At 36.6% G+C, this 9,069-nt stretch overlaps 1 protein-coding gene across 1 annotated transcript in view; it reads left to right on the top strand.

The window, feature by feature from the left end:
• Positions 1–1,852: 1,852 nt before the first annotated feature.
• Positions 1,853–9,069, top strand: part of Lhfpl1 (LHFPL tetraspan subfamily member 1) — a 79,461-nt gene continuing 72,244 nt past the window's right edge. Inside the window, exon 1 of the mRNA XM_003467628.4 lies at positions 1,853–1,962. The gene's annotated coding sequence lies outside the window, so the exon portion shown is untranslated. The remainder of the gene's footprint in view (positions 1,963–9,069) is intronic.

The raw sequence follows: 9,069 nt of genomic DNA, 5'->3' as shown, positions 1-9,069 counted from the left end.
TTACATTTGGTCCTTAAAAGGACTTCAAATGACTTAAACATGACTTCACCGGTTTGTTTCTTTCCTTCTTCTTCTTCTTCTTCTTCTTCTTCTTCTTCTTCTTCTTCTTCTTCTTCTTCTTCTTCTTCTTCTTCTTCTCCTCCTCCTCCTCCTCCTCCTCCTCCTCCTCCTCCTCCTTCTCCTTCTCCTCTTCTTCCTCCTCCTCCTCTTCCTCCTCCTTTTTCTTCTGTTTTGTTTTGTTTTCTATACAGGGTCTCTTGGCTCACTGTGCAGTCCAAGTTAGCCTCCAAATTGTAGCAATCCTCATGCCTCAGTCTCCCAGTGCTAGGATTACACAAAAGTGCCACCATGCCCATCTTCAATAGTTTCTTAAATGGATCAATATTTTCTTAAACCAGTGATCTACCTTGGAGCCAGAAGAGCAATGTTCCCATTAGACAATGGAAATCAGTTTCTTTTTTTTATTTAAAGAGAGAAGAAGGAAAAAAAAGGACATAAAAAAACAATGCAGTAAAAGGGTACAAATAATAGTGTTTCTAGAAAAAAATATATACAGTACAAAATCACCAGTTAACAGGCTACACATTATCTTCCCAGAAACAGTTGTCCATATCACTAAATTAAAGCATATAAAGTGAACAGTCATACAGTGGAATTGAAGACAGTTCCGTTCAATGATCCAACAAAACCTTAGTTGTATGGTTTTCTGTCCTACACTCTCGAACATACCTGCGGTTATATCCATTAGTCCACCTTACTTTCCTCTTTTTTACAGTAACAATTAGACTTTTAGGGTTTTATTACTCTCATGGTTCTTATTACTTTTTTGAAGAGAATAAAAACAAATGTAACTAAGCAAAACAGAGTCAGTTAGAACAGAAGTGTGGGCATAGCACATGATGCAAAAATAGAATACCAGGTGATCAAAAGTGGTTACCATTGTGCCTCTTGTTATTTTCAAATTGAGTTGTCTATATCATCAGGTATAATAGAATTGATCAAAACAATACGGAACAAAACCAATAAAATCTACACTGAGGACCTTACAGGACTTCAAAAAAGAATGATAGTCAATCCATGTTGGGCATCATAATATATCTTATTGCTTTCAAAGTGATTGCCTATACCCTCAAACTTGATACTATCAAACAAAATAGAATATATAATAATCAGACAGAACAAGATGGGGAGAACAATACTGGGGTTCAAGTCAGGTTAGTAGAACAACAAAATGTTACTATAATATGTCCCATTATTCTTTAATTTAGTTTCTTACTCCAGTTTCCTTTCTTAGAAAAATTTTAAGGGAGACTGTTTTTAAGTGGCAGTGGAAAGAAAACCTGCAATTTCTTTCTTCAGTATGTCAAAATTTTCAGCTGTGTCTCTCACACACTTACTATGTGTCTGGCAATATTAATTTATTTCTATGAAGAATGGCATATTTCTCTTCATTCAGCTGTATACTATATATGAACAGTGCCTTACTCTACTCAGGTGTGTGTCTTGTCAGTTGTTTCCAGCCATGTCGGTCTGCTATTTTAATCTCTGGTGGAGACAATGTACTGTTTTGGAAGAAAGAGGGAGAACTTGTTCCTGAGTGGGGATTCTGGCAGCAGGTAAGGAAATGAGGCAAATATGCAATTCAAGCCAAGGGTGCCTGTGCCCCCCCCCCCCATTTCATTTAGCAACTATGAAATTAGAGGTGGAAACTACTTGTTAAGCTAGTTTCTACTTCAAGTGCCTGCATGTCCAAAGCTGAGTTTGAAGCATCCAGCGTGGTTGGAGTTAATTCCCATTATACTGGACTCCGCCCCTGTCTTCTAAAGGTAAAGTAAGGTTTTCAGGCATCCTTGCAAAGAGCAGCTGGGATTTCCATTTCTGCCTGACAAGCTGGGAGGAGAAGTTTTTTCTCCGATCTGAGCCTGGAGAGGGAATAAGTCAGTCAGCCTTCATACTCAGAAGGTAAATATGCAATTTGGGCCAAATGTAATTGAAACAGCCGAGTAAGAAACTGCTCTGCTCTCCTATGCTCAACTCTCCTTCCCCCTTCCTTTCTAAGGCTTCCTGTCCTTTCATCTCAGAGCTCAGAGAAGCTGTTTTCTTCCCAAGGGAAGCCTGGTATATTTTTATTTAATAGTCTGCTGTTTGCACAGAAGTTGAGAGGAATTTGGGTTGGATTTCTATTTCGTATTGACAAGGCTTAAGGACCTAAGGGTTAAGTGCTAGCTGGATTCCCCAGGGGAATTGGTAACTTGAGGAGAGGAAGCACATGTCTCTGCAGTGACAGGGGAGATTATTCTGTTCTGACTTGTCTATACAAGTAAAAGTGGATATGTTTCCTGATGTGGTGAGTGACCTGTTAGACTTGCCTAAATTTGGGTCATGGTGATAAAATGGGGGATAAGGGGTTGAGGAAAGTAGGACTGGAAATAAAAACAAAGCATTCATTCAGTAAATAGTTTTGAATTCCTACTATGTGCCAAGCAAGATGATTCCCAGAAGAACCTAAAATAGTTTAACTATAGATCTCTTCTTGCAAAGCACACTGTCAAGTGGTTTCACTTTGTGGTCAGAAACTAAAAGCAGAAAGAAGCCATTGAGTGAGGAAAAATCACCCATAGAGTGGTTGTGAGGTGTGAGTGGAGAGGAGTGATGATCCACTTCTTGGATGGCTTCAAGTCTTGTCTGTTATTTATGAGGGGACACTAAAAAGGGGAAGAATTTATATCTACCCTAGCATTATGTATATCACATGAAATTTCACTGGAACTTTATGCTTCATCATTTCTATTTTATAAATAAAAATGAAATGCAGAGGTTTAAATAATTTTATTCAACTTCATATTACTTATAAGATCTCTGGAGGCTGTCTCAGATCTGATTCTTAAATCTGGACTCTTTTCCACTGAAATAGTACACCTAAATCATAAGTTCCTTTCAGAGCCAATTGAAGCTAATTTTTAAATGCAAATTGTCATGTATTCAAATTCAGTGAATCTGCTAGGATGAGGTTGGAAAACATACTGTGTTTTGAAAAGGCCTGTAGGCTTAGAACCTTTATTTTGAGAAAGTTAATAAGCCACGGTACCTCCTGCCTCCTTTGAGGTTCGTACAAGTTTCTCCTCCTCTGGATATATATATACTGCAGGAGTTGCTTCAAATTCACCTGTGCCATTTTCTCCCACTTCCCACGCTGGCCAGGTCCACTCAGTGGATAGCTATAGTGGAGCATTATTCCCGCCTGAATCCATAAGGTAAAGGGCACAACTGCAGGATTGGAACCATCTTCTAAATGTACGAGAGAGTACTTTACCACTTGTTCTATCATTGATAAGGCTTACTCATGTTTTACCAGAGAAGCCAGAAGAAGTAGTTTCTAACCAAATAAAGGTATGAGGTAAGACTCCTAGATAACCAATTGATCACTGAAGGTGATAACCAATTTTCCCTGTCAAACCAGGGTGAAAATTGAGCTGAAGATTTCTAGTTGACAAAGCATAAGACAAATGATAATTCAGTGAGCAACATTTGTGAAAAGAGAGAAGCTCATATGAAATTTGAGGAAAGCATTCAGTTATCATCTTCCCAATATTAGGAGAAAAGGAGTAGCATAGGACCTGATGTGGAGTTTCTTTATATAAGCCCTCTGTCTCTAAAAGCCCAACTCTATTATTTAGAAATAAATTCCTAGATTTTTGATTGCTAGCCGGTACTCTTTGGCTTCCTGCCTTTTTGTAAGTTACTTGCTTGTGAGTGACTCTATCTCAAGATGATAAGATGCAAGTAAATGAATAAATAAATAAATAAATAAATAAGCTAACTAACCCAACACAACTAGTTTTTCTAATCTTTCTAGCACAGACACAAAGAAAGAAGGAGGGAAATGACAGAGAGGGAATTTTGGCAAGCTTAAAAACTGAGGTCAAAGTGAGGTCTTATTAGAATCACCAAGAAACAGATGAAAAATAAATCCTTGTCAGTGATTATATCATGAAATGATTTCAGGCACAGGGGGGACTTGAGCAACTCCCATGGTGGAAACACACAGAGAAGGAACATTTCTAATGGGCTCAGCTGGCAGAAAATGTGGAGAGAAATATTTGGTACATGATAGTAGATTTTTGTGAGGCTATGCCTGAAATAGAAAAATCTTCATTGGTTAAGTTGCCTATATAGAGAGCTTGATAAAAGAGACATTGATCAAATGCATTTCCCTTTAGTGGTCACCTATTTGCCTTTAGAAACATAAGAGGTGTGAGTAAAAAAACACCACAGTGAATGTTTATAAAAATTTTTATTATAATAAACGACACATTGCCATTAATCTGTCCTCAAAATACCCTCCCTGCCACTACACACTTCCCACTCATTTCCTCCGTCATTCTTGCCACTCTCTGAAAGAGTTCTGAAAGTCTTCTTTCATCAGTATCTTTGCTTGCACTGCTGTGGCTGCCTTGATGTACAGAATAGTTTCAAAATATTTACCTTTTATGGTTTTTTGACATTTTAAAAGAGGCAGAAATTATATGGCACTAGATCCAGTGAATACAGCTAATGAGGACACACTATAGCATTTTGACAACTCTGCCTTTCTGTCAGAGAGCACTTGAAGCAGCTTTCAGTTTTATGACACCTTGTAGAGGTTCTCACCAAAGAGGACATCCCAAAATATTTAATAAAGTGGTAAAAATGATGGGATAAATGTGTTCAAAGCAAGGGAGAGTACATGAGGATATTACAGGCAGTGTGTCTTTTACTGTAATCGACTGTTAAAACTTTAAACACACACTGTATTTTTGGATCAGCTTTGTATGTCTATATATCTTGCTCATTTCCTAGAGAAATCTGAACAGTGAGTGAGATGAATGTGTAACAGCTTTGAGATGGGGGCAATGCACGGTTGGGGCATGAAAAGAAAGGCCTGTTCACATTCCTTTCCTAACACCACTGCCAATAAAGCTTCTTCTCACAGACCAACCCCTAAACAAGCGTTTTTGCAGCCATGTTTCCCTCAACAGCTATAATTCAGGGATTCACTTTATGACCACTTTTTTGTTCTTACATTTAACTTACTGTCTCTTTTATCTGTAGCTGGTACTGTTACTGCACGAATGCTTTCCTTAACTCAAAAACTGCACAACAAGCTCCAGTGGGAACAGCAGGAATTGTGTTGTTTTTTTGAGAATTGTTGGAATGATGAGGTAGAGGAAGGAAGTGTTTTATTTTTTTCTAAGAAAAATATAAGAACAGTGTTTCCAGTTATATTGATGCTACGTACCCACATATGAGTATGTACATATGAGAGGAAAATAAAGGAAAAAAATGATTAAAGGCTTGGTAATGAGACCTCACAGGGAGAGACAGAGAACTCATTTTGTAGAGAAAAATGTTAAAAGTAACTTACTAGTAGTCTAAGTTGAAAAGCGGTTCTTATGTCAGCTACAGTGGCCAGATGTTCTCCATTCTCTCTGAGGTCCCAACAAAAGGAACTGGCCTTATGTTGCAGCAGAAAAGATTTATGAAGGGATGTGACACGTGATTGATCAACAGTGAGAGTTGTTAATGTACTGTAAAAAGTAGTAGACTCCCTTTCCTTAGATTCACTTCCTTTAATTTTCACTTTTATTATTTTGTTTTCAGTATATATAATGCATACATTTCTTGTGGGGAGTAAGTACATGTGCATAACACATCTTAGTTCTTTTTTATCCTCTTCCATTCTCCTGATACTCCTTCCTTCTGTCTCTTGACCCCTTTTGTAAAAATACTACCACCCTATCTTTTTATCTGTCATTTATTTTGCTGTTTATTTCTAATCTAGATATTTTTAAATGTAGTAGATAGAACTGTTTGACATTTGTGGCTTAAATTGCTTTTTTACATGTCAAGTTAACCTCTAGTCATGAGGTTGCATTAAAATGTCCAGAATATTAAATCAGCACTAGCTATTACGCTGCCTTATTTTCTTCAAAATAGCTATTTGTAGTATCACAGACAATAAAATAAAACAACCCAGATTAAAACCATTCCAATTTAATATCATCCTGTTTTGAAGCCCCATCAAGTTGTTGTTTGTCTGTTTCCATTGATTTTAACAGGTTGTGTCTTATTATATTTTAATGTATGCAATAGTGGAAGCAAAATTTTTGATAGGCAAAGAGATAATATAGAATCCGATGTTCGGTTTCTGTTAGCTGGTTCTAAATACCCTGCAATACTTTCATTCTCTTGAATGGTTTCACACTGTCTTGATAAGTTTGGTGCTATAGTATATGAAGTTAGGCTCAAATATTTCAAGGAAAGAGACACTATGGTAACTACTATTAATGTCAGGCTATGTGGTGGTGAAACACAATGATGCTTAAATTGTTCGGTTCTGACTGGTGTTGTTCTATTGATATGTTCTTTTTATCTCAATCTCCCCCCTTTTTTCTTTTTTTTTAAAATTAATTTATTTCTTAGTATCTTTTAATTAAGGGAAAACTAAGTTAAAAATATCGGGATATATTATAGTAACTCTTTTTGTTTTCCTATTAACCTGATTTGAACCCCTGTATTGTTCTCCACATCTTGTAATGACTGATTTTATTATATTCTGTTTTGTTTAATAGTATCAAATTTGAGGGTATAGGCAACCACTTTGAAGGCAACCAGATATTCTATGATGCCCATTATGGTTTGACTATTATCTTTTTTGGAAGTCCTGTAAGGTCCCCAATGTGGGTTTTATTGGTCTTGTTCTGTACTGTTTTGTTCAATTCTTTTGTACCAGCTGATATAGGTAACTCTTTTTAGGATACCAAGAGGCATAATGGTAACCATTGTTGATCACCTAGTAATCTCTTTTGCATTATATACTATGTCCATCCTTCTGTTCTAACTGACTGTTTTGCTTTGTCACATTGTTTTTTTTTTTTTTTTTTCTCTGTTTTCTTTTTTTTTTCCTCTTCAAAGAAAAAGTTTTAAGAACTGTGGGAGTAATGGAAACCAAAATGTGTGATTGTCAGCGTAAAAAAGAGAGGAAAGAAAGTGATCTAAAGGATATAACTGCAAGTATATTTAAGTGTGTAGGATAGAAAACCGCATTACTGAGTTTTTGTTGGATCATTGAACAGAATTGTCTGCAATCTCATTCTATTAATGTCCACTTTGTATGCTTTAATTTTGTAACCTGGACAACTGTTTCTGAGATGAGAATATGTAATCTATTAACTGGTGAATTCTTACTGTATATTTTTTCTCTTGAAATTCTGTATTACTTGTAGCCTTTTAATGTTTTGTTTTCTTTTGTTTTACTCTTTAAATAAAAAAAATCATACCACAGCAAAAAAAAATGTCCATAATATCTCTGAAGACGAGCATACATTAAGCTTTGGTGAGGATAGTAAATGCAGATCAGACTTCATGCTTCCTTCTAGTTATTATAATTTTCTGGCTGCAACTAGTGCATCTCATACAACTACTCTCAGAAACAGGCACGTAAGTCATTTAGCAGGGAAAATGAGGGATAAAAGACAATGTAAAACCACAAAAGAGTGATTCAAATACAATCATATTGTCATCTGGCTAGGTCTGAGAAGATCTCTGGGGCTGAAGAAAGGAACTTAAATCACACTTTTGTAGAACAGGTTTTCAGGATTTCTGACTTCCACTGCAGACAAAAATCTTCAGAATATATCAGTAAGAGGCACAAGAAGATTTATTGGGCAGTGATTTTAGGACACACTCAAGAATGGAGTGCAGATGCTCCAAAAAGTGAGACACAGTGTAGTTTGTAACTGGGAAATTTTGTGTTGTGGAAATACGTAGAATGTGATAATTTATAGTCTTACTTTTGTCTAGTGGTTGGAAGAGGATGGCCTGTCCAAAGTAAGATAATGATCCATTTATAGGTGAAACCCTAATTTGTAGGTGAAAAAGATGATCTATTCGCAAGTGAAAGAAGATGCCTTTAATAAAAGAGGAGCCCTTGCAAGTAAAAAGTGAATATCTTAATCCATTTATGGCTGAAAAAGAATTGTTCAGATTTACTGTGTTTTGGCAAGAGAGAAAGAGAGAGACAGAGAGAGAGAGAGAGACAGAGAGAGAGACAGAGATGGAGACAGAGACAGAGACAAAGAGAGGAAACTGAAACAAACAAAAGCTAAGCTTGTGTGCTAAAGCTGTAGTTTTCACTTTAAAAATTGTAATTTTTCTTGTGTCTTTTTTATCTTGTTCTTACTTTTTCATTCTACCTCTCTATCAATACCTGGTTACTGGGCTACTCTGCAGGAGTACTATGGGTCATTCTGGAAGTCTAGTGTGACTCTAAGGCTAGATATTTCAGGTAGAAAGGCAATTCTATTATACACAAGAAGCATGCACAAGCAATTAGGATAGGATAAAGTACAACATTGTTTGTAGTTTTTATTGACATGAATATAAAGTGATTTAGCCATTTCCTGGGATTGAACTTGGATTGCACTGGAGGGTTATCGCAAGGGGAATTACTCTATCACAGGTGGTGAAACTAAAATCATTTTGCTAGAAGGCTCTTCCCTGTCCAGGATGTGGGAATAGTAGTGTGTTTCACAGACTCTACATGTTCTGCTGCTTCCATATTTATCTGTTACCAAGATCTGGGGTTTATGAGGTCTCCATCTAGAGATTCTTTCTAGGTTCTTCTTATACTGAACAAATAATTAAAAAATGCAAAAGGTAGTGAAGTTTTACATTTATTAACGGAGGAAAAAGAACATTCTTTGCAGTGTGAAAGAAGGCCAACTAATTAGGAAAAGAAGTGTACTCTGCAAGAGAACAATGGATCACTATGAAAAAGTGAGCACAGTGGTCAAGAACTCAATGACAACTGTCTTTTGCATCTCTCACTGCACAGGCTAACTCCATCAGATCTAGGATGTCTTAGCAAAAACCTGCTTGAATTGTTACTAGAAGAACTGAAGGTAGCAGTTTTTTATTGGTTCCAGATGTAAAAATTGGGGATATAACTTTGAATCTCTGTGATTGACAGGTCACATCCTCTTGCCCAGCCGGATGGTCCACACCTTAATCTCTTGCCTTGTTTCCAAA

This window comes from Cavia porcellus, unplaced genomic scaffold (assembly GCF_034190915.1).
Source record: "Cavia porcellus strain 051 isolate PalLab524CR breed Dunkin Hartley unplaced genomic scaffold, mCavPor4.1 scaffold_3, whole genome shotgun sequence".
In the NCBI taxonomy this organism is placed as follows: Eukaryota; Metazoa; Chordata; class Mammalia; order Rodentia; family Caviidae; genus Cavia; species Cavia porcellus.
This window is presented reverse-complemented; position numbering and strand designations above follow the sequence as displayed.